Here is a 25,573-nt window from a genome sequence, read left to right on the forward strand (position 1 = left end):
AGAGTCTTACTCTGCTGCCCAGGGTGGAGTGCAGCAGCAGGATCTCGGCTCGCTGCAACCTCTGCCCTTCAGGTTCAAGGGATACCCGTGCCTTAGTCTCCCAAGTAGCTGGGATTACAGGCATGTACCACCACACCTGGCTGATTTTTGTAGTTTTAGTAGCGAAATGGTTTCACCATGTTGGCCAAGCTGGTCTTGAACTCCTGACCTCAATGATCCACCTACCTCAGCCTCCAAAAGTGCTGGGAATACAGGCGTGAGCCACTGTGCCCAGCCTGACCCTCTTAACTCAAGCATTCTTTTATTGTTGTTGTTGTTGTTGTTGTTGTTATAGCCATTTTCAGGGACCTTAATGACTTCCATGTCCTTAAGGCTTGTAACATGGCTTTACTATTGCCAGTTTTTAAAGTATGTCTGCACAAACACAATGAGGTAGGCAGATTCATTGGCTGGCTTAAGCATTCTTTTCTACCGACTTCAAGTCTTTAAGCAATTGCCTAACTCTCTTAACCATCAACTAAATAATTTTTTTTTTAATAGAGATGCGGTTTCTCCATGTTGGTCAGGCTGGTCTTGAACTCCCGACCTCAGGTGATCTGCCCGCCTCAGCCTCCCAAAGTGCTGGGATTACAGGCATGAACCACTGCACCCAGCCCAACTAAATAATTTCCAAAACCCATCTATGACTTGCAAGCTCCCACTTCGAGATGTCTCAACTTTTCAGGCCAAACCAATGTATGCCTTTCGTGTGTTGATTTATGTCTTTGCCTGTAACTCCTGTCTCTCTAAAATGTATAAAACCAAAGTGTAACCTACTCCTCAGTCACACTTTCTCAGGACCTCTTGAGACTATTTCTCTGGCCATGGTCACTTATATCGGCTCAGAATAAACCTCTTTAATATATTTCACAGAGTTTGGTTTTTTCTGTTTACAAGCCAATACTCAGGCTGTATTTGGGGCTGGGGGATTTTTCCTTTATCTCTTTTGGATCCTGTGTCTGGGAATTTTTTTTTTTTTTTTTTTTGAGATGGAGTTTTGCTCTGTTTCCTAGGCTGGAGTACAACGGCATGATCTCGGCTCACTGCAACCCCCGCCTCCCGGGTTCAAGCAATTCTCCTGCCTCAGCCTCCCAGATAGCTGGGATTACAGGTCACCACCCCTGGCTAATCTTGTATTTTCAGTAGAGACAGGGTTTCTCTTTGTTGGTCAGGCTGGTCTCGAACTCCTGACCTCAGATGATCCACCTGCCTTGGCCTCCCAAAGTGTTGGGATGACAGGTGTGAGCCACTGTGCCCAGTCTGGAAATTTTTTTGACACCCCTTTAAAAAAAAAAAGTTTGATCCCTCTGTTTGTTTCTTGTTAGCATGATTTTGCTGATAAAAATGTAAAACTTAATTGGCTTTTTAGAAAGCTTAAAATCTCCCCAAATCGACTCCTCTAAGATTTGTTCTTCCATTTCCTGCCACTTCTGCTCCTCTATAACCCACACTCTGTATCTCAACAATGTACAGCCAATCATTAATCAATGCTATTTCTGTGAACTAGTGAGAATTCCTGACAAACAACTTTGTATCAGCCCACTCCTTGTTCCCTTTTTTGCCTTTAAAAACCTGCTTGTGGCTGGTCCATGGTGTTTACAACTAATTGATCACAACCAGTTACAGATTTCTCTGTTCCTTCTCCACTCCCACTGTTTCACTTGACTAGCCTTAAAAAAAAAAACCTGCTTGTAACAAAGACCCAAGCCAACACCCATTTCTGACACTATGGCAGACTAGATGTGCAGAGAAACTCTCCTGGTACAGAACTCTCAAAATGATGGCTAAAATCATAAAAACATATTTATAAATGTGTTGCTGGGCTGGCAGAAAAGTAAGGGAAAAGAATAAGAGAAAGAATAAGGAAGCACATAAAATAAAAACAAAAAAGAGAAATAAAAAAACAAGAGTAAAGAAGCACGTAATCAGAAATGGTAAGCAGCACTCAAGTCAGTGCTGCCTTTGTGATATCTGCAAATTCCTGATGTCCAAGGCCTGGGTCTTAACAGGCTACACCTGGGGACAGGAAACAACGCCTAGGGACCATTCAAAATGGAAAGTTGGGCCAGCAGTGGCTCACACTTGTAATCCCAGAACTTTGGGAGGCTGAGGCGGGTAGATCACGAGGTCAGGAGTTCAAGACCAGCCTGGCCAATATAGTGAAACCCCATCTCTATTAAAATACTAAAAATACAAAAATTAGCCCGGATGTTGGCACATCTGTAATCTCGGCTACTCGGGAGGCTGAGGCAGGAGACTAGCTGGAACCTGAGAGGCAGAGGTTGTGGTAAGCCAAGATATGCCATTGCACTCCAGCCTGGGCAATAAGAGAGAAACTCCGTCTCAAAAAATAAAAAGTGATAAATTGTACTACATAAAGTTAGGAGCACCTATTCATCACAAGATACCATTGAGAGAGTGAAAAAGACAGGTTCACAGACTGGGAGAAGATATTATTTGCCATATAATTCACATATTTAAAGGTGCTTCTATCAAGAATATATTAAAAATCCCCATAGAGCAATAAGACAGGGACTGATAATTCAGTATTAAATGGCTAAATGGGTTAGAAACACACTTTTTTTTTTTTGTAAGAGACAGGGTCTCTCTCTGTCACCCAGGTTGAATGGCATCATAGCTCACTGCAACCTCGACCTCCTGGGCTCAAGGGATCCTCCTGCCTCAGTCTCCCAAAGTGCAGGGATTACAGGCATGAGCCACTGCACCTAGCCTTGGTCAGGCACCTTTCTAAAGAGGATATCCAAATGGCCGAACGTGCTCAACTTCATTAGTTATTAGAAAATTGCAAATTGGAATCTTGAGATACTACAACACACTCACCAGAATGGTTAATATCTGTTATCTGTTAAATCCAGAGGGTTTTTTTTTTTTTTTTTTTGAGACGGAGTTTCGCTCTTGTTACCCAGGCTGGAGTGCAATGGCGCGATCTCGGCTCACGGCAACCTCTGCCTCCTGGGTTCAGGCACTTCTCATGCCTCAGCCTCCTGAGTAGCTGGGATTACAGGCACGCGCCACCATGCCCAGCTAATTTTTTGTATTAGTAGAGACGGGGTTTCACCATGTTGACCAGGATGGTCTTGATCTCTTGACCTCGTGATCCACCCGCCTCGGCCTCCCAAAGTGCTGGGATTACAGGCTTGAGCCACCGCACCCGGCCTTTTTTTTTTTTTTTTTTAACTGAAGTTTATAGTTATACCATGTTCAGAAAATCCAGAGTATAAACATGCCTAGGGCTGGGCCCAGTGGCTCACGCCTGTAATCACAGCATTTTGGGAGGCTGAGGTGGGTGGATCACCTGAGGTCAGGAATTCGAGACCAGCCTGGCCAACATGGAGAAACCCCGTCTCTACTAAAAATACAAAAAATTAGCCAGGCATTGTGGTGCATGCCTGTAATCCCAGCTACTCGGGAGGCTGAGGCAGGAGAATTGCTTGAATCTGGGAGGCGGAGGTTGCAGTGAGCCGAGATCATGCCACTGCACTCCAGCCTGGGTGACAGAGCAAGATTCTGTCTCAAAAAACAAAACAAAACAAAAAACAAACAAAAAAAAACACACCTACCAACAAAAATGGGTCCACACGTTGTCAAAAGATATACATGAGAGCACTCATAACAGCATTATTTGTAATAGCTCCAAGCTAGAACCCTGCATTTGTGTTTTCTATGGCGCTGGGGCTGAGGTTCTGCAAACCACTATCTGCTTTGCCAGCTGGCACTTCGCTGGGCTCCACCAATAGAGGGTGCTAGAGGAAGCCTGCAAGATGAGGAGGGAGCAGGGATTTGCTGCTGCTTTTTTTTTTCTTGTTCTTCTTTTTTTTCCTTTTTCTTTCTTTTCTTTTTTTTTTTTTTTTTTTTGAGACAGAGTTTAGCTCTTGTTGCCCAGGCTGGCGTGCAGTGGCTTGATCTAGGCTCACCACAACCTCCGCCTCCCGGGTTCAAGCAATTCTCCTGCCTCAGCCTCCTGAGTAGCTGGTACTACAGGCATGCGCCACCACACCTGGCTACTTTTGTATTTTTAGTAGAGATGGGTTTTCTCCATGTTGGTCAGGGTGGTCTCGAACCCCCAACCTCAGGTGATCCGCAGGCCTCGGCCTTCCAAATTGCTGGGATTACAGGCGTGAGCCACCACGCCCAGCCTGGGAGATTTGCTTCTTGCAGTTTGCTTCTTGTGCCCCTGTCAGGGTGGCAACAGCTCTTTAATCTGGCAGCCCCACTTGGTTCAAGTTTCCAACTTTTTCCCATTCTCAGAACCAGCCTTGGCTGGGCACGGTGGCTCGCGCCTGTAATCACATGCAGCTCTGGGCTCTGAAGTCTGAATTCCACCTCTGCAGGGCTCCTCCAAGCTTCTAGGTTCCAGTAACTCCCACCTTTTTCTTTCGTGAACTTGCACCGCTCTGGGGTGGTAACTTCATCCTTTGATTGCTGCCTCTGTGTTCCTTGGGATTTCTCTTTTACTTTTGCAGTCCTTATGAAAAATTCCCTCTGCTGTAATAACTGGTATGGTTTTTATGGTCCTAGTTGGATCCTGACTCATACAACAGCCCAGATAAGATTCTTTTGACATCTCACCTATTTCTGGACTGGGATACGCTATCACTTCCAAGTTCTTACTTTTATTTTATTTAATTTTAATTTTTATTTTGAGAGGGGTTCTTGCTCTGTTGCCCAGGCTGGAGTATAGTGGCACAATCAGTTCACTGCAGCCTCAAACTCCTAGACTCAGGGCATCCTCCCACCTCAGCCTCTCAAGTAGCTGGTACTATAAGTGTGTGCCAACATGCCCAGTTACTTACCTTTTAAGTAGGAAATCTGAGGGCTTCAATAGTTTGCAGATCCTCACAGCCTTGCTTGGTTGATTGTCCTTGGCTTCTTGGCATGGTTACAGAAACAAATCAGAGCCAGAGAGAGCCGAGTGTCTTGGGTGTGACTGTTTGCCACAAGGACAGCTAGGGTCAGGCCAATCTTTTTTTTTTTTTGAGACAGAGTTTTGCTCTTGTTGCCCAGGCTGGAGTGCAATGGCTTGATCTTGGCTCACCGCAACCTCCACCTCCTGGGTTCAAGTGATTCTCCTGCCTCAGCCTCCTGAGTAGCTGGGATTACAGGTATGCGTCACCACACCTGGATAATTTTGTATTTTTAGTAGCGACTAGGTTTCTCCATGTTGGTCAGGCTGGTCTTGAACTCTCAACCTCGGGTGATCCACCTGCCTTCGGCCTCCCAAAGTGCTGGGATTATAGGCACGAGCCACTGCACCTGGGGTCAGGCCAATCTTTATGAACACGGTATCTGCTGGACGTTTTCTTCTCTCCTGCCAATGTGCATGGGAACAGTAGTATCTTTCCCAGAGTCTTCATGACCCTCCCCAGTTGCTGGGGTAACTGAACTTCAAAGTTTCCAGCTCCAGAGACACTTTTTTTTTTTGAGACAAGGTGTTGCTCTGTTGCCCCCAAGGTGCAATCACAGCTCACTGCAGACTCAACCTCCCAGGCTCAAGTGATCCTCCTACCTTAGCCTCCTGAGTAGCTGGAACTACAAGAGCACCACCATGCCCGGCTGATTTTTCATTTTTTTGTAGAGACTGAATCTCACTATATTGCTTAGGCTTATCTCGAACTCCTAGGCTCAAAGGATCCTCCCTCCTCAGTCTCCCAAAGTGCTGGGACTACAGGCGTGAGCCACTGCACCTGGCCCGGAAGGCACCTTATCGTTACTATGGCAGCATTGTGTATGTGGGTGTTTAATAACATCGTTGCAAGGGCTGATTCTTTAATCAGATTGTAAACATGTGTGCAGAAGTTGCCCAGCAAATTAACAGGAAAGTTTTGCAATTTGCAAGCAAAACAGCATGAGCTAAGGCCTTGATGGGCCATGATCTTTCAGCGTCCTTCCCCTGGCAGGTTGCTTGCAAATATTATGAATTATCGTAAACCCAGTCCATCCTCCCCCACCCAGAAAAACTCCTCAGGATATATAATTTTCCTAACTGGGTTAAGTACATGATTTCTACCATTTAAATCTATGTCTAAGTAAAGCAGAAGAACACAAACTGCTTATTTTAAAATCTATTTTTATTTATTCTTAGAGCCAGAACATTGTCTTAAGATTTTCCTAGTGTATAAATTCTAGATTTTGCCAGTCTTTGGTTCTGCCCAGAAGCACTAGATTGGGAAGAAATGGATAGAAATGTCCTCTATCTCCATTAAGATGGCATGTTTTATCACCCCAGTTGTGTTCCTTGAGATTGTTTTCTTATTTTCTTATTTTATTTTATTTTATTTATTTTGAGACAGAGTCTCACTATGTTGCCCAGGCTGGAGTGCAGTAGCACGATCTTGGCTCACCGCAACCTCTGCCTCTCAGGTTCAAGCGATTCTCCTGCCTCAGCCTCCTGAGTAGCTGAGACTATTGGCATGCGCCACCACAACCCACCAATTTTTGTATTTTTAGTAGAGATGGGGTTTCACCATACTGGCCAGGCTGGTCTCGAATTCCTGACCTCATGAACTGCCTGCCTCAGCCTTTCAAAGTGCTGGGATTAGAGGTGTGAGACACCATGCCCAGTCTCTGGTTTATTTTTTTTCTCTTTAATTTTTTTTTTAATAGAAACGGGGTCTCGCTATGTTGCCCAGGCTGGAGTGCAGTGGCTATTCACAGGCGCGATCCCACTACTGATCAGCATGGGAGTTTTGACCTGCTCCATTTCTGACCTGGGCCGGTTCACCCCTCCTTAGGCAACCTGGTGGTCCCCTGCTCCCAGGAGGTCACCATATTGATGCTGAACTTAGTGCAGACACCCAATTGGCATAGCACACTACAGCCCAGAACTCCTGGACTCAAGAGATCCTCCAGCCTCAGTCTCCAAAGTAGTTGGGACTATAGGCACATGCCACCGCGCCCGGCTATTTTTTTTTTCTTTTTTTTAAATTGTGCTTTGGGCTCTGGGGTTCAAGTACACATCCTGCATCCTGCAGGATTGTTGCATAGGTATATACATGCTATGGTGGTTTGCTGTCTCCATCTCCTCAACCATCGTGTTATCCTTCCCCATCCTCCCCACCCCTGCACTGTCCCTCCCCTCCCCTTCCCTCCCCTCCCCTCCACCACCCCCCACCTAGCCCAGTGAGTGTTGTTCTCTTCCTGTGACCAAGTGTTCTCATTGTTCATCACCCACCTATGAGTGAAAACATGCGGTGTTTGTTTTTTTTTGTTTGTTTGTTTTTGAGACAGAGTTTTGCTCACGTTGCCCAGGCTGGAGTACAATGGCACAACCTCGGCTCACCATAACCTCTGCCTCCTGGGTTCAAGCGATTCTCCTGCCTCAACCTCCCGAGTAGCTGGGATTACAAGCATGCACCAGCACACCCAGCTAATTTTGTATTTTTAGTAGAGACGGGGTTTCTCTGTGTTAGTCAGGCTGGTCTTGAACTCCCAACCTTGAGTGATCTGCCCACCTCGGCCTCCCAAAGTTCTGGGATTATAGGCATGAGCCACTGCACCTGGCCTCTGGTTTATTTTTTTAAGTGGGACGCATTCAGTTCCATTAAGGCCCTCAGGAATACTATTAGGGCTAGGCTTGGCTGTGCCTATCCTGGAGCAGAGTAGTCTCTATTAACCAGAAGAGCTCCTGGCTTGATGCCTTATCTTTGCGTTGTCAAATGTATTCAGCAGGCATTCATGTTATACCTGCGACAGTGGTACACCATGTCACTTCCAGATCTGGACCAGATGTCTCCTGGGATCCTGGTTGTGTAGCCTGGCTAGCATATCTCTCTCAGGAAAAAAGTGTTATCAGCTCCCTTTCTTGCTTCTTTTAAGGATCTACATGGATTGTTCTGAAGCACCACTGCACAATGCTTCCTGTTCCTAACACCTGTTAGATCTGAAAATGGGAACTGAGTCTCCTGTGGGTGCTGGGATGTGTCTGAGGGGTAGGTGTGGTCTTCTGGGCACCGCGTGCGGCTTGTTTGTAGGCTCCATTAAAGACCAGTCAGATGTGCAGGGGATGGGAAGATGCTGGCCCGAATGTACTCTTCATTCTCTACCTTTTGCCACATCCTCACAGGGACCATGGAACGGCCAAAGTGAACAATCTAGAGGGGCCTCAGGTCGTGCCTTCTCTCAAGATTCATATGGCACTTTCTTTTTTATGCCACTGAGCATGAACACAGGGATCACAGTGGAGACAAGTCTTCCTCTCCTGGAAGCCTGGGACAGAGGCTGCAGGCCTCAGGTTCCCTGGGGGAACTCACCTGGCAGGCCTCCGTGGATCATCCTGGAGAGGGAATGGGTCTGCCCCACCACTTGCTGGATCTTGGAGGAGTCCTCCATGCTGCCACAGAGACATGAGGAGGACTGCTTTAGCCAATTCCTGGGCTCCCCAATGCATGCACTTGGGGAGACCCCTTCCTTGCCCCCTCCCAGATACTGGAGGGTCATGACAGGGCAGCCTTTTAGCTGCAGCCCACCAGGATGAAACATTCATCTTCCAATTCCTAGTATTCCACCCTGGTCCGAAAGACCCTGGCTGCCTGTCCTGAATGGGGATATCCCATTATTAGTAAGTTAAAGAAAACTACAATCCATTTAAATGATTCAATAATCTGCAGAAGGAAAACTAAGCCGAACGACTCAAACAAGTGGTTTCTAATGAGGCCAAACCAAAAGAAGTAACAGAAATGAATTTTAGCATCAACACAAAACAGTACAAGACATTAACACACTATGAAGACTTTCCTCCCTTCTAGCATAATACCTCAACGTCCTCTCCCAGCTAAGTCCACGTGGTTTGAGAGGGGAGAACTGCACCCCAGATCTCGATTTAAACACGACCCCATTTATGCCAAGGAGAGTCAAACCCAGGATTTTGTGGGCCTGGAAGTAAGTGTCCATCTTACTCCTCATTGCTGCTTTTCAGTGATTTCCTCTCCCTCCTATTTCAAAAACACCAGGGGCTTTGAAGTTTGTGTCCTCCGATTTATCCCCCAATATCCTTTGTTTTTGGCAACTTCTACTCATCTCTGAGTTATTCTCGTCTTTCACTGAAGATTTTAGCATCTGGCTGTCTTTCTCTCTATCCTATTCTTGTCATCATTTTTTAGTTTCAACACCCAAATGGATGATTTATCCAACATCTTAGGATCTTAGATTCTGACCTCCTCAAATGCAACTTTCTATTTCTTCTCTTCAGCCACCTGCTCCTGTGGTCATACCCTTAACCTTGTCAAAACCAATAATGCACCATTTTCAGGATCTCTATTTTAAGCATTCTGATTTGATATTTTGATCCCTCTCTCTCTCTCTCTCTTTTTTTTTTTTTTTTTTTTTTGAGATGGAGTTTCACTATTCTGCCCAGGCTAGAGTGAAGTGGCTCCATCTCAGCTCACTGCAACGTCTGCCCCCTGAGGTTCAAGCGATTCTCCTGACTCAGCCTCCCGAGTAGCTGGGATTACAGGCTCCCGCCACCACACCCAGCTAATTTTTGTGTTTTAGTAGAGACAGAGTTTCACCATGTTGGCCAGGCTGGTCCTGAACTCTTGACCTCAGGTGATCCACCTGCCTTGGCCTCCCAAAGTGCTGGGATTGCAGGCGTGAGCCACCTCACCCGGCTTGATCCCTAGCTCTTATCCTTCCATCTCACTTAGGCTCATGCCTGAAATCTAGTATTTCTTCAGTCTTGTTGGGACCTTCACTTCCTTCCGTCTTACTAACCATCTTCCCTCATGTCTTTACTTCCTCTTTATTCATCCCAGATTCCTAGTTCATTATTGTAATTACTCCCTTGCAAATGTCCCTATCCCTCACCCCTCCTCTCCCCATTGTTTTTGCATCGCAACATCCCGACCTGGACGGTCTTCCCACTCTACACTTCATCTGAACGCTGCTGGAAATGAACACGATTGTGTTCACTGCCTGCTTGAAAATTCTCAACCAAAAATCTCAAATAGGCACTCAACCCTCTGTGGCAACCTTCCCTGATATGTTTTCTTTCTTACATTCTAACACATTAATTTCTCTCCTGCTTTTTTCTCCTCAGAACCTCTCAGCTTGCCTTCACCACATACTTCATGACAAAAACAAAAGCAATCAGGCAGGAATCCCCCGTTTTCAGACTAGGCTGCAGGGAGCTGTGTTCGCACAAGACTGCAGTGAGCTATGGTCGCGCCAGGCTGCAGTCAGCTATGATTTCACCAAGGTGAAGTGTGGCTGCTCCTACACCTAACAATTTCCCAGCTATACGCCCCTTCCCACCAGAGGCCTGTCCTCTTCCGGGGCCAGAATCTCACCCCTCTTGCTCTTCCAAAGGGCCTCACTCCTAAAATTATTCCCTCTGCCTTCTGTATCCTCAGCTTCTCTCCCTCCACTGATCATTTCCCCCATATATATCAGCATGCAAACACTCCCCAGTATGGTAGCTCCCATTAAACAAAACTCATGACCCTGCTTCCCCACCTTAACCACCACATTTCTCTGCCCTACTGCATTATTATTATTTTTTTTCCTGAGATGGAGTTTTACTCTTGTTGCCTAGGCTGGGGTACAATGGAGTGCTCTCAGCTCACTGCAACCTCCGCCTCCTGGGTTCAAGTGTTTCTCCTGCCTCAGCCTCCTGAGTAGTTGGGATTATAGGCAAGTGCCACCACGCCCAGCTAATTTTTGTATTTTTAGTAGAGACAGGGTTTCACCATGTTAATCAGGCTGATCTTGAACTCCTGACCTTGTGATCTGCCCACCTCGGCCTCCCAAAGTACTGGGATTACAGGCATGAGCCACCTCACAGGGCCGCAAATTTTTTTTTTTTTTTTTTTTTTTGAGTCAGAGTCTCACTTTGTCGCCAGGCTGGAGTGCAGTGGCACCATCTCGGTTCACTGCAACCTCTACCTCCTGTCCTGCCTTAGCCTCCTGAGTAGCTGGGATTACAGGCATACGCCACCACACCCAGCTAATTTTTGTATTTTCAGTAGACACAGGGTTTCACCATGTTGGCCAGGATGGTCTCAATCTCCTGACCTCATGATCCGCCTGCCTCGGCCTCCCAAAATGCTGGGATTACAGGCATGAGCCACCGCACCCGGCCAAAAAAATGTTTAAGTGCTCTCCATTGTTGCTGTCTCCATTGTTTTTCCTCACTCACTCACTCCAACCAAAAGCCCATCTCCAGCTCACTCCTAAAACAGCACTGGTAAGGTGATTGGTGGCCTCCCTTTTGCCAAAGCTGATGTGCATTTCTGTGGTCTCATGTTACTCTGTTTTTGTTTGTGTTTTAGCGTCATTTGACTACTCCATGTTTTTGGTTTTTTTAGAGATGGGCCTGTGGCCCAGGCTGGAGTGCAGTGGTGTGATCATAGCTCACTGCAGCCTGGCAGCTCACTCCTGGCCTCAAGCAATCCTTCCACTTCGGCCTCTGGCATTACGCCCAGCTTCATCCTTCCTGGAACAGTTCTCTAGGTTTCCTAATCAACTGTTTCTTCTCAGTCTTCTTCCTGGCTCCTCCTCCCTGTTCTACTTCTAAACATAAAAATAATGTGAAGAAAATCAGCAAGGCAAAAATCACTATCAGCATGATCAAAAAGCAAGTGTCAGACTGGACAACAGTATTAAGCTCAGGTCATGAACATAGGGATAATCTCCCTAATATTTAAAGAGCTCCTAGAAATCATTAAGAAAAAGACTAACAACCCCATAGAAAAATGGAGAAAGAATATAAACAGATCTCAGGAAGGGAATACAAATGGCCAGTTAGCAACACAAAGAGAAAGGCCAGTTCATTAATAATAAAGAGAAGCATAGATTAAAGCTACACTGAAACACCGTCTTACCTATCCCACGGATAAAAACTCAAAGTTTGGCAACATGCTGTATGGGAAACAGTTCTCATACTGCTGTGAGAGTAACACATAAAGATAGATTGGATTTATTTATTTATTTATTTATTTATTTATTTATTTATTTGAGACAGAGTTTCGCTCTTGATGCCCAGGCTGGAGTGCAATGGCATGATGGCTCACCACACCTCTGCCTCCCAGGTTCAAGCGATTCTCCTGCCTCAGCCTCCCAAGTAGCTGGGATTACTGGCATGCACCGCCACACCTGGCTAATTTTGTAGTTTTAGTAGAGACAGGGTCTCTCTGTATTGGTCAGGCTGGTCTCAAACTCCGGACCTCAGGTGATCCTCCCGCCTCGGCCTCCCAAAGTGCTGGGATTACAGGCGTGAGCCACCATGCCCAGCCTAAAGATAGATAGATTTTAAATGGATAAGAAGAAAAGTACAAAGCAGAGGGTATATTATGGTACCAGAACATATGTCATTTCTGTTTTATTTGCATAAGATACACACACAAAACAATAAAAAAAAGCAGTTACTTGTTCTAGTGGAAATAAGAGCAGATGGGTGAAATAAGAAATAAGGTGAAAGCAAGTCTTTTTTTTTTTTTTGAGATGGGCTTGTACTATGTTGCTTAGGCTGGAGAGCAGTGGCATGATCACAGCTCACTGCAGCCTTGAACTCCTGGGCTCAAGCAGTCCTTCTGTCTCAGCCTCCCAAGTAGCTGGGACTACACATGTCACACACCAAGAGAGTGAATCTTTCAAGTGTTTGCCTTTTTCGGTGATTTGACTTGTAAACTATATGAATGTATTAATTATTTTTTAGATTATTTATTTATTTATTTTTATTTTTAATTTTTTTAAAAAATATATATATATTTTAAGATGGGGTTTCACCATGATGGCCAGACTGGTCTTGAACTCCTGACCTCAAGTGATCCACCCACCTCAGCCTCCCAAGTGCTAGGATTACAGGCGAGAGCCACCGCGCCAGGCCATTTTTAATTTTTTTTAAAGACGGGGTTTCACCATGTTGGTCAGGCTGGTCTTGAACTCCCGACCTCAGGTGATCCACCCACCTTGGCCTCCAAAGTGCTTGGATTACAGGCATGAGCCACCATGGTCGGCCTCCTTTTTTAGCTTTTTAAATTTTTTTTTTTTTTTTTGAGACAGAGTCTCATCCTGTCGCCCAGGCTAAAGTGCAGTGACGTGATCTTGGCTCACTGCAACCTCTGCCTCCCAGGTTCAAGTGATTCTCCTGCCTCAGCCACTTGAGAAGCTGGGACTACAGGCGTGCACCACCATGCCTGGCTAATTTTTGTATTTTTTTTTTTGAGACCAAGTCTCACTCTGTCCCCTAGGCTGGAGTGCGATGGCACAATCTTGGCTCACTGCAACTTCTACCTCCCTAGTTCAAGCAATTCTCTGCCTCAGCCTCCCAAGTAGCTGGCATTACGGGCACCCACCACCACGCTTGGCTAATTTTTTTGTATTTTTAGTAGAGACGGAGTTCCGCCATCTTGGCCAAGCTGGACTTGAACTCCTGACCTCATGATACACCCGCCTCAGCCTCCCAAAGTGCTGGGATTACAGATATAAGCCACCATGCCCGGCCAGTTTTTAAGTTGTTTATCTTTATGAGACAGTCTTACTCTGTTGCACAGGCTGGAGTGCAGTGACAAAATCTGAGCTCACTGCAACCTCTGGCTCCTGGGCTCAAGTGATCCTCTCACCTCAGCCTCCTGTAGCCTCCCTCCTGTACCTGGGACTACAAGCATATGCCATCACATCCAGCTAATTTTTGTATTTTTGTGGAAACAGTGTTTCATCATGTTGCCCAGGCTGGCCTTGAACTCCTGGGTTCAAGCAATCCGCCCACCTGGGCTGCTGAAAGTGCTGGGATTACAGGCATGAACCACCACACCCAGCCAATTGTTGTTTTGTTTTGTTTTTTAATGAGAAACAAATATGAGTTCAAAGAGTTTCCTGGGGAAGTTTTTCTGTACAGTAGTTTAAAGAACACAGAGAAATTTGTTTCATCTTCAAAGGAAGTTAGGGCATTATTATAAGCAGGATGTGTAGATCCTGAGTTGGGCTTCAGTCCTGCACCATTCAGAGATGATCATAATGGCCTGGACAGATGTTTATGATGTCAGGCACCAGCATCACCAAGCAGCATTGATCTATTTGAATACTTTCCACTGGATCCATAATTTGGCTATGTACTCACTGAAATTTAATCAGCACTTCGGCTAACACCATTATCTGCTTTAATCACAACCTTCACCGGAAGCATTGGTATCAGTTGGGTGCTTCTAGCTGCTAGGCAGAACATACTCAAACCAAATAGCTTACACAATAAGGACACCCATAATTTCACAGAAAATGATGTCTGGAGGCCAGGTGTTCACGATTGGCTCAGAGCCTTGATGAGGTCATCACAGATCCAGGTCCACCAATGAGTTCATCTTTCTGCCTTGCCGACCTTAGCAGGTTGATGACGCTTTCATTTTGGGTTTCAAAATAGCTGCATTGCTCATGCATGGCTAAGTAAACAAAACAAAAAAAATAGCTGCAGCAATTTCAGACAACACATGAAGATGTGACTTGATCCAGCAAAAGAGAACAGGAGAAAAGGGAGTGCTTCTTCTCATGCATCTGTCTTTATTGGAATAGAAATAAAAACTTCCCAACATAATTTTAAGACAAAAATATGCTATATGAATAACTGTATTACTAGTTCTTTTTTTTCTTCTTTTTTTGTTTTTTTGAGACAGGATCTCCCCGTCACCCAGGTTGAAATGCAAAAGCATGATCTCAGCTCACTGCAGCCTCCACCTCTTGGGTTCAAGCAATCCTCCTATCTCAGCCTCCAGAGTAGCAGAGATTACAGGTGTGCGCCACTATGCCCAACTAATTTTTTTTATGCCCAACTAATTTTTAAATTTTTTTTTGTAGAAATGGGGTCTTGCTTGTTATCCAGGCTGGTCTCAAACTCCTGATCTCGTTATCCACCCACCTTGGCCTCCTAAAGTGCTGGGATTACAGGTGTGAGCTACCTGCCTTACCTATTTCTTAGTTCTAATAGTCTTTTTGGTGTATTCTTTGGGATTTCCTATATACAAAATCATGTCGTATGCAAATATAGGTGGTTTTACCTCTTCCTTTCAAGTTTGGATGATTTCTATTTATTTTTCTTGCATAATTGTTCTGGCTATAACTGCCAGTATAAGGTTGAATAAAAGTGACAGCAACAGACATCTTTGTTTTATTCCTGATCTTAGGGAGAAAACTTCAGTCTTTCATCATTAGCTATAATAGTGTTAACTGTGAGTTTTTCATAAGTGCCTTTCATCAGGTTGAGGAATGTCCCTTCTTTTTTTTTTTTTGGAGTTTCGCTCTTGTTACCCAGGCTGGAGTGCAATGGCACAATCTCGGCTCACCGCAACCTCCGCCTCCTGGATTCAGGCAATTCTCCTGCCTCAGCCTCCTGAGTAGCTGGGATTACAGGCACGCACCACCATGCCCAGCTAATTTTTTGTATTTTTAGTAGAGACGGGGTTTCACCATGTTGACCAGGATGGTCTCGATCTCTTGACCTCATGATCCACCCGCCTCGGCCTCCCAAAGTGCTGGGATTACAGGCGTGAGCCACCGCACCCGGTGAGGAATGTCCCTTCTATTCTTAGTATGCTGAGTGATTGTTTATATCATGAAAGGGTGTTGGATTCTGTAAAATGCTTTATCTGCATCTATTAAGATGATCAAATGGTTTTCCCCATTCATTTCATTAATGTGGCATAGCATATTAATAGATTTTCATATGCCAATCCACACTTGCAATCCTGGGATAAATCCCACTCAGTCATGGTTTAAAGCCCTTTTTGTGTGCTGCTGGTGTTTTTTCTTTTTTGTTGTTGTTTGTTTGATTGATTTTAGAACCTGTGTTCAGTGCTAGTTTTCCTTTACTAATATTTTTTGAAGATTTTTGCACTCTGTTCACAGGGGATGATGTTCCGTAGATTTCTTTTCCTGTGATGTCTTTGTCTGGTGTGGGGCACGGGGAGGGGAACTCACAAACTGCCCACAGGGGAGCACCATCAGATTGGTTTCTGTTGCCCCAGGTCATAGAAGAATGAATTATAGCTGGTAAAAATGTGATCTTCTTTGGTCAAAGAAAAGAAAATATTTTTTGTTTAATTTTTCTTAATTTTTCTTCCTTCTCTGTTTTTTTTTTAAAGACAGTCTTGCTATGTCACCCAGGCTGTAGTGTAGTGGTGTAATCATGGTTCACTGCAACCTTGACCTCTTGGCTGCAGGCAATCCTTCTGCCCCAGCCTCCCAAGTAGCTGGGACTACAAGCACATGCCACCATGCCCGGATAATTTTTTTTTTTTTTAATTTCTAGCAGAGATGAGGTCTCACTATGTTGCCCAGGCTGGTCTCAAACTCCTGGGCTCAAGCGAAGCTCCCACCTCGGTCTCCCAAGGATTCTTATTTGAATGTTGGCTATGGCATCAAATGTCCATTTAGACAGCTTGAGAGACCCTGCAATTAACCACTGCTCAGTTTGAGAAGCTGAACCAACAAAGATAGTTATGCACAAAGGCATATTACATATGAAAAGAGGCAAAGTAGCAAAAAACCAGAATACTATTTTGTTTTGTTTTTTTGAGACAGAGTTTCGCTCTTGTTACCCAGGCTGGAGTGCAATGGCGCGATCTCGGCTCACCGCAACCTCCGCCTCCTGGGTTCAGGCAATTCTCCTGCCTCAGCCTCCTGAGTAGCTGGGATTACAGGCACGCGCCACCATGACCAGCTAATTTTTTGTATTTTTAGTAGAGACAGGGTTTCACCATGTTGACCAGGATGGTCTCAATCTCTTGATCTCGTGATCCACCCGCCTCGGCCTCCCAAAGTGCTGGGATTACAGGCGTGAGCCACCGCGCCCGGCTGACCAGAATACTGTTTTTCAAAAGCATCCAAAAGTTTTGAAATGTACCCTTATGGCTACTGAGTCCTTATATGTTCAATTGTAGCAATATTTTGTGTGTGTCCGTATCTTGGCATGACTGTCAATTTTGGAGAAAAACTAATTGGAAGAGAGTTTTATTTTTTTACATTGGACCGGTGATTAGAGAGTATCTAAAGTGCCAGAACAAATAATCTGGTGCAATGGCTGTTGGCGACCCTTGTTCAGGATGTTACGACACATATCCCAAATACTCTGCTAATGAGAATCTTCCTGGCAACGCAATGAGTTAATCTCATGCAAAACGTGTGAACCTGGTGGTTGTGGATGACCTGCGAGGCACAGAAGAGGTTGGAGGTGAAAGAAAAATGCTCTCACTAAACATTTCCAGCATCAGAATTTAATATCCTTTTCATCACTTAAAATACGTTCTGATCAAGCAACAGACACCACATGATCAATGAAGGAATCCCAAATACGTGGCTTCTAAAATCAAAACAAGACCTTTAGACCAACCACAGTTAACTCTCTGATTTGTCCTTTGTACCCACTGGACCAAGTATTCAGATGCATTTCTAGTTTTCCATGATGCCTGAAAGAACCTAAAGATGCCAGTGGGCAGACTCGAACACAGCCACTCCCCAAGAACCATTTCTCCTACTTGAAAGGGCCAACTGTCTATGCCTCAAGAACAGGCTTCTGTCAAGAAGTCACCCCCTGGGACACTAACTTCTTTTTTTTTGAGACAGTCTTGCTCTGTCACCCAGTCTGGAGTGCAGAGGTGTGATCTGAGCTCACTGCAACCTCCACCTCGCGGGTTCAAGCAGTTCTCCTGCCTTAGCCTCCCGAGTAGCTGGGATTACAGGCTCACATCACCATGCCCAGCTAATTTGTATATTTCTAGTAGGGGTTTCACCATGTTGGACAGGCTGGTCTCGAACTCCTGACCTCAGATGATCTGCCAGCCTCAGTCTCCCAAAGTGCTGGGATTACAGGCGTGAGCCACCATGATCAGCCTGACACTGACTTCTGATGGTGCTAAAAACTTGTCCCTATGTTCCTAGGAACTTTGAACTGTTGCTACTGCTTGGCCAGTCCAGCCTTGCTAGGAGAAAGCTTGTGGCAACCTCATCTCCACAAGTGTGGAGCTTCATGCATGCCCCCAACCTTTAAAGAGTAATATACCTCTCCTGTCACAAAGATACTTGTTTTTAAAAGATATTTCAAGACCAGCACAGTGGCCGAGCATGATGGTTCATGCCTATTATCTCAACACTTTGGGAGGCCAAGGCGGGTGAATCACCTGAGGTCAGGGGTTCGAGACCACCCTGGCAACATGGTGAAATCCTGTCTCTACTAAAAATACAAAAATTACCCAGGCATGGTGGTGGGCACCCGTAATCCCAGCTACTCAGGAGGCAAAAGCAGGAGAATCGTTTGAACCCGGGAGGCAGAGGTTGCAGTGAGCTGAGTTCGCGCCATTGCACTTCAGTTTGAGTGACAGAATGAGACCCTCAAAAAAAAAAAAAAAAAGGTTTTTCCCATTAAATATTATTTTGTTAAGCTGGGCGCGGTAGCTCAAGCCTGTAATCCAGCACTTTGGGAGGCCGAGGCGGGCGGATCACGGTCAAGAAATCAAGACCATACTGGCCAACATGGTGAAATCCCGTCTCTACTAAAAATACAGAAATTAGCTGGGCGTGGTGGCGTGCACTGTAGTCCCAGGTACTCAGGAGGCTGAAGCAGGAGAATTGCTTGAACCCGGGAGGCGGAGGTTGCATTGAACCGAGATTGCACCACTGCACTCCAGCCTGGCGCCTGGCGACAGAGTGAAACTCTGTCTCCAAAAAAAAAAAAAAACCACATTATTTTGTTTATCTATTTGCTTTGTTTCCAGCCTTGGCATGAATTTAAGTGCTATCTTGTCAGATATTCCCTTTCCATGTTTACATCTGTTTCTGGACTTTCTTATACTCATCTATCTGTTGTACCATATAGAAAGGCAAATACCACCTCACTATTCTACTATAATATGTGTCCATCCATTCTCAGACTTATTCTTCCATATAAGTCTTCAAAACATTTAGTTCAGTTCTCTCTCCCAGTCCCCAAAACTTATTGGATTTTATTTGAAATGTTATTCTTTTTTTTTTCTTTTCTTTTTTTTAAAGATGGGGTTTCACCATGATGGCCAGGCTGGTCTTGAACTCCTGACCTCAGGTGATCCACCCATCTCCGCCTCCCATTGAAATGTTATTCTATTTATTTACTTGTGATGTGGAAATCCCTGAGATGAGACAGCTGGAGAAGAGTATCTCAAATTCTGTGTACAAACTAATCTAAGTTCCAGGGCCCACCCCTAAACTATGCATGTGCAGAACACACCCACAGATGCATAGCAAAGTCCCTGAGAATGAAACTAAAGTGTAAATGTAAATCAACACCCAAGTGGTACATGAAGGGACACACCCAAACAGCAGAGCAAAGGCTTCCAAAACTGAACTGACTGATGTGGGAATCCACAGAAGATGAGACGGCACTTGTGGTCTGAATCTCACTGGGTGGGTGGCCTGTTAAAGAAACAAACAAAAATCAACATTAGCCAGCTCACACCTGTAATCCCAACATTTTGGGACACCGAGGTGAGTGGATGGCTTAAGCCCAGGAGTTAGAGACCAGCTTGGGCAACAAGTGAGACCCCCATCTCTACCAGAAAATTAAAATAGAATAAATTAGCCAGGCGTGGTGGCTTACACCTGTGGTCCCAGCTACTCGGGAGGCTGAGGAGGGAGAATTGTCTGTAGCTGAGGAAGCAGAGGTTGCAGTGAGCCAAGATCTCGCCTCTGCACTCTAGCCTGACAACAGAGCCAGAATGTGTCTAAAAAAAAGAAAGTAAGGGCAGCCGCACTGCCTTCTAGCGGGCAGCTCCCCGGTTAAAAAAAAAAAAAAAAATCAACATTATCCAGAAGGTATAACAGAACTCAGAGCCTCAGAACAAAATATTCAGAATATAAAGAACCAGAAAAATCTGATCAATTCTCAAGGGGAAAGACAATCAGCAGATGCCAGCCCCAATGTTGGGATTATTCAAGACTTTAAAGCTTCTATTATACTCATTCTCCAAGGAGAAAAGGTGAACATTCTTGAAATGATTGGAAAGGTAGACATTCTTGAAATAAACAGAAGGGTGGATTTGATCATGATGGCCTGCCCTCGTAAACAGATTAACGTCACTGTCATGGGAGTGGGCTCATTATCTCAAGAGTGGGTTTGTTATGAAAGTAACTTCAAGGTTATGCACGGTGGCTCACACCTGTAATCCCAGCTCTTTGGGAGGCAGAGGAAGGTGGATCATCTGAGGTCAGGAGTTCAAGATCTAACAGCCTGGCCAACATGGTGAAACCCCGTCTCTACAAAAAAAAAAATTATCCAGGCGTGGTGGTACACATCTGTAATCCCAGCTACTCAGGAGGCTGAGGCACAAGAATTGCTTGAGCCCAGGAGGCAGAGGTTGCAGTGAGCCGAGATTGCGCCACTGCACTCCAGCCTGGGCAACAGAGTGAGATTCCATTTAAAAAAAAAAAAAAAAAAAAAAAACGAGTTCAACAAGTCTTGGCTCTTCTCCCTCCTCCCCCACTGACCGCAAACATGCAAGCAGGCAAGACCAATTCTCCTGCCCTTCTGCCTTTCACCCTAGGATGACAAAGCAAAACAAGAGAAAGCCTTCACCAGATGTGGCCCCTCAATCTTGGACTTTCCAGCCTCCAGAACCACAAGCCAAATGAATTTCTTCTTTTGACAAATCACATAGTCACTGTATTCTGTTATAGAAATACAAAACAGATTAAGACAGCCCATATACTTTCATTTTCTAAAATTGTGTTGACATATCTTGACTCCTGTTATCATTTTTCCCTTCTCTTTAACCTTGTGAGTTTATGGTCCTTTTATTTCTTTACTGTTATTACAGTGGGAATTTGGGAGGGAACAGATAAATGCATATTCAGTCTTTTATGTTTACTTATACAAGCTCTTCTTTAATCAAGTCTACAACATAAATATAGTTTAAGAAATGAATACTACTTTCTCATGAATGCATATAAGTTTATGTCTGGGGTGAGGTTCTCTGACAGAAAATACAGGTGTTTACTAGTTGTGTTCCCAACAATTGTCTCCATGAAAGTCACTGGATTTTTCTTTTCTTTTCTTTTCTTTTTGAGACAGAGTTTCACTTTTGTTACCCAGGCTGGAGTGCAATGGCGTGATCTCGGCTCACCGCAACCTCCGCCTCCTGGGTTCAGGCAATTCTCCTGCCTCAGCCTCCTGAGTAGCTGGGATTACAGGCACGCGCCACCGTGCCCAGTTAATGTTTTGTATTTTTAGTGGAGACGGGGTTTCACCACGTTGACCAGGATGGTCTCGATCTCTTGACCTCGTGATCCACCCGTCTCGGCCTCCCAAAGTGCTAGGATTACAGGCGTGAGCCACTGCACCCAGCCCTGCCACTGGATTTTTCTATTCCAAAGGAGACATGCTTAAAAGGATTGCCACATGGTTTCCAGTCCGGCTGCCAGAATTACCAGCACTACTTGGGCTGTGATGAAACAGAGTTCATGCAGTCTGACAAACGTGGTTTTACACAGGTGCTGTGGGAGCTGGGGCAGCCCACTGACAGTGGTAGGCTGCCAACCTGGCAAAAGGGTTGTGGGTTTCTGTATGCCTGTGAGTACCATCCCAGTATTCACACATATAATCAGCACCCAAAAGTGCCTTTTCATTACATACATCATAATTACCCCCTTATAAAAACTCATAAAAATAGTGTTGAAATAGCATTGACTACCCTAGGAAAAATTCTCTTCCCCCTTCACCAGTCGTACAGCACCTTGATCTTCAATCCCAAGAGGTCTTTGAAAAGGCAGTCATACTCAATTAAGAGTCTTCCAAACAGAAATAACTCCAGGGTCTCAGGAAGCAGCTGGCCTGTGTTTCACTCTTTTAGGTACTGCAGCAAAGCTAAAGAACACTAGGTGGTGGTTTTTATTTTATTTATTTTTGAGACGAATTCTAACTCTGTCGCCCAGGCTGGAGTGCAGTGGTGCGATCTCGGCTCACTGCAATCTCTGCCTCCCGGATTCAAGCAATTCTCTGCATCAGCCTCCTGAGTACCTAGGATTACAGGTGCCCGTCATCAAGCCCGGCTAATTTTTGTATTTTTAGTAGAGACAGGGTTTCACCATCTTGGCCAGGCTGATCTTGAACTCCTGACCTGTGATCCACCCTCCTCAGCCTCCCAAAGTGCTGGGATTGTAGGCGTGAGCCACCACACCTGGCCTAGGTGGTGGTTTTTGAAACTTCGGATCACACAAATGTAAACTGCAGTTTGTAACATGCCCTACACACATCATATTTTTAAAAACGCTGTCCCCGTTCATCTTAGCCAGCTGACTCTGAGAATTTTTATTTTATTCTGTAATATTATAAAAGTATGATCTTGAATCTCCCCTAACTGCCTCCCTCCCAACCCCACCCCAACCACTGCCTCCAACACACACACACACACACACACACACACGATACTGGCCACCCTTGTGCTTATGTGAAAATGCTGGTCTGTGTAAACTGGAACCGCCTTGAAAAGATGCAGGCATGTCCCCTAGTAGGATTGGCCAGATTTAGCAATAAAAATACAGGATGCCCAATTAAAACTGAATTTCAGATAATCAATAGGCAACCCCAGGCACTAAGGATGTGCTTCAATTAAGCCAAGTGGTAATCCTCTCCTCCTTGCCAGTGATTGGCTTGGGAGTGGGCTATGACACAGCCCTGACCAATTGGAGTGAAGGAGAAACCTTCCAGGGTCTCTGGGAGAGATTTTCCTCCCTAATTAAAAATAGAGAGAGTGAGTGGAAAGTTCCTTATGCTTCCTGCCTTCAGTGATTATCATGTGAAGATATGGTGCTGGGAACAGCAGAGATCATCTTGTCACCAGGAAGAGAAAGTCACAAGAAAGTCATAGAGACTGAGCCAGAGCTCTGACATTGTGGAACTTCTGAATTAGGGAGCTCTGGAATTATCTTTTCCAGAACTTTTATGGGAAATAATGAATGTCCTAACTGTTTGATTCACTTTTATTTGAGTGTTCTATTTGTGCTGCTGAAAGCACCCTCAATTGATTAACTGAAAGTTATCAATGATTTAACTGAAAGTTTTTGAAGTTCTCTCGACAAGTATTAAATTGCTGTGGTTAGCAGACCCAGAACTCAGCTAAAGAAACTTATCTCACTCAAATAAACAAAAAAATTTTTTAATACTATATATTCAGAGAAACTTCTCTAGTAACAAACTATAGAAATGATCTCTGATAGTATAGTCTTAACAAAATTATTTTATGTAAGATCCACTGGCCCAAAAGTGTTGCACAGGTCTTTCTCAACTTCTCACAGTTTAGGAGTTCCAGAAACCCTCCCACAGACTTTGAGAAGTGGGCAGGCGACAGACAGGATGGAATAGCTGTTCTTGTTAACAGTTCTCTGTGTCCTCGTCGTCATTGACAGCTTCAGAGATTTGAACTGGCTGCATGGGGAGGTGCTAGCCAGGCAGGCCAATTCTGTGAGACAGATGGCTGCTGTTTCACAATTCTAGACACGAGAAGGGCAACCTTTAGCCCAGAAGCTGGGGTGGGTGATCCTGAGATATCATTAGCATCTATGGCATCTGTGCTGTCACTTTTGATCACAGTGTGGCTAGTACTCACTGTTCATTTATTTCTAAACATTCTAAAATGAATACAATTTATCAAGTGTTTAACAGCACAATTCTGACATAAGGAAAACTTTTTTTTTTTTGAGAAGGAGTTTTTGCTCTGTGGCTGAGGCAGGAATGCAATGGCACCATCTTGGCTCACTGTAATCTCTGCCTCCTGGGTTCAAGCGATTCTCCTGCCTTGGCTTCCCAAGTAGCTGGGATTACAGGCGCCCACCACCATGGCCAGCTAATTTTTGTATTTTTAGTAGAGATGAGGTTTCACCATGTTGGCCAGGCTGATCTTGAACTCTTGATCTCCAGTGATCCACCCTCCTCACCTTTCCAAATTGTTTGGATTACAGGCATGAGCCACCATGCCTGGCCACAAACATTTGATTTTAAAATTTTTTGCATAGATTATACACACACACACACACACACACACACACACACACAGCACAAGTCTCCCTTCCCTTCCAGTCTCCCTTTTCCCTTTTCTAGAAACAACCATTCTTATCAGATTCTTGCATATCCTTCCAGGGATTTTTATACGTGGACAAGTGTATAAACATGTATACATGTTTTTATTTATTTTATTTTTTATATTTTTTGAGACGGAGTCTTGCTCTGTTGTCCGGGCTGTAGTTCAGTGTCACTATCTTGGCTCATGGCATTCTCCACCACCAGGTTGTGTGGATTGCTTGAACCCAGAAGTCTGAGATCAGCCTAGGCAACATGGTGAACGCCCATCTCTACAAAAAATTTAAAAAGTAGCTGGTGTGATGGCATGCACCTGTGGTCCCAGCTACTCAGGAAGCTGAGGTAGGAAGATCACCTGAACCCAGAGTTTGAGGCCACAGTGAGCCATGATCGCACCACTGCACCCCAGCCTGAGCGAGCAGTGGCTCATACCTGTAATCTCTGCACTTTGGGAGGCCGAGGCAGGCGGATCATGAGGTGAGGAGTTCAAGACCAGCCTGACCAACATGGTGAAACCCTGTCTCTACTAAAAATACAAAAATTAGCCAGGCTTGATGTCATGAGCCTATAGTCCCAGCTACTCAGGAGGCTGAGAATGAAGAATCGCTTGAACCTGGGAGGCAGAGGTTGCAATGAGCCAAGATTACGCCACTGCACTCCAGCCTGGGTGACAGAGTGAGACTCCATCTCAAAAAAATAGTGGGGGGAAATGTGTGCCCAGGGAGAGAGGGTATATGGGAACTCCCTGTACCCTCCTTTCAATTAAAAAAAAACGGCTGGGTGTGGTGGCTCACGCCTGTAATCTAAGCACTTTGGAGGCCAAGGCGGGTGAATCACCTGAGGTCGGGAGTTCAAGACCAGCCTGACTAACATGGTGAAATCCCATCTTAAAAAAAAACCTAAAACTGCTCTAAAAATAAAAATAAAATACAGGAAAGAAAACCCCTACAATGAGAACCACTTCATACTTGCTAAGATAGAAAAAAATGGACACTAACAAGAGTTGACAAGGATTTGAAGAAATAGGAACTCTCATACTTTGCTGCTGGGAATGTAAAGTTTGCAACCACTACTGGAAAACAGTCTGCTAATTCCTCAAAAGGCTAAAAGTAATTACCATATGACCCAGCAATTCCACTCCTAGGTATGTAACTAAACGAAATGAAAACATGTCCACACAAAAACTTGTGCATGAATGTTCACTGCAGCATTATTCATAACAGCCAAAAATTAAAACAACCCAAATGTCTATGAACTGATGAATAGATAAACAAAATGCAGTACAACCATGCAATGGAATATTATCAAATGCAGTACATGCATGCAATGGAAAATTATCCAAATGCAGTATACCCATGCAATGAAATATCATTTAACAATGTAAAGGAATGAAGTCCTGATGCATGCTACAACATGGATAAACCTGAAAAACATTGTGGTAAGAAGTCAGGCACAAAAGGCCACATATTTTATGATTCTATTTACATAAAA

The 25,573-nt window shown here is 44.8% G+C and overlaps 1 non-coding gene and 1 pseudogene across 1 annotated transcript; both read right to left on the bottom strand.

Annotated features, from left to right (window-relative positions):
- Nucleotides 1-326: 326 nt before the first annotated feature.
- On the bottom strand, nt 327-456 carry LOC135269826 (small nucleolar RNA SNORA33). Its single transcript, XR_010338076.1, has one exon. It is a non-coding gene; the product is annotated as a small nucleolar RNA SNORA33 (small nucleolar RNA).
- A 22,701-nt stretch (nt 457-23,157) lies between these two features.
- Nucleotides 23,158-23,232, bottom strand: LOC135269869 (small nucleolar RNA U3; annotated as a pseudogene).
- Between the last annotated feature and the right edge of the window lie 2,341 nt (nt 23,233-25,573).

The sequence above is a fragment of the Aotus nancymaae genome, unplaced genomic scaffold (genome assembly GCF_030222135.1).
Source record: "Aotus nancymaae isolate 86718 unplaced genomic scaffold, 86718_ANA_hifiasm-v0.15.2.pri h1tg000057l, whole genome shotgun sequence".
In the NCBI taxonomy this organism is placed as follows: domain Eukaryota; kingdom Metazoa; phylum Chordata; class Mammalia; order Primates; family Aotidae; genus Aotus; species Aotus nancymaae.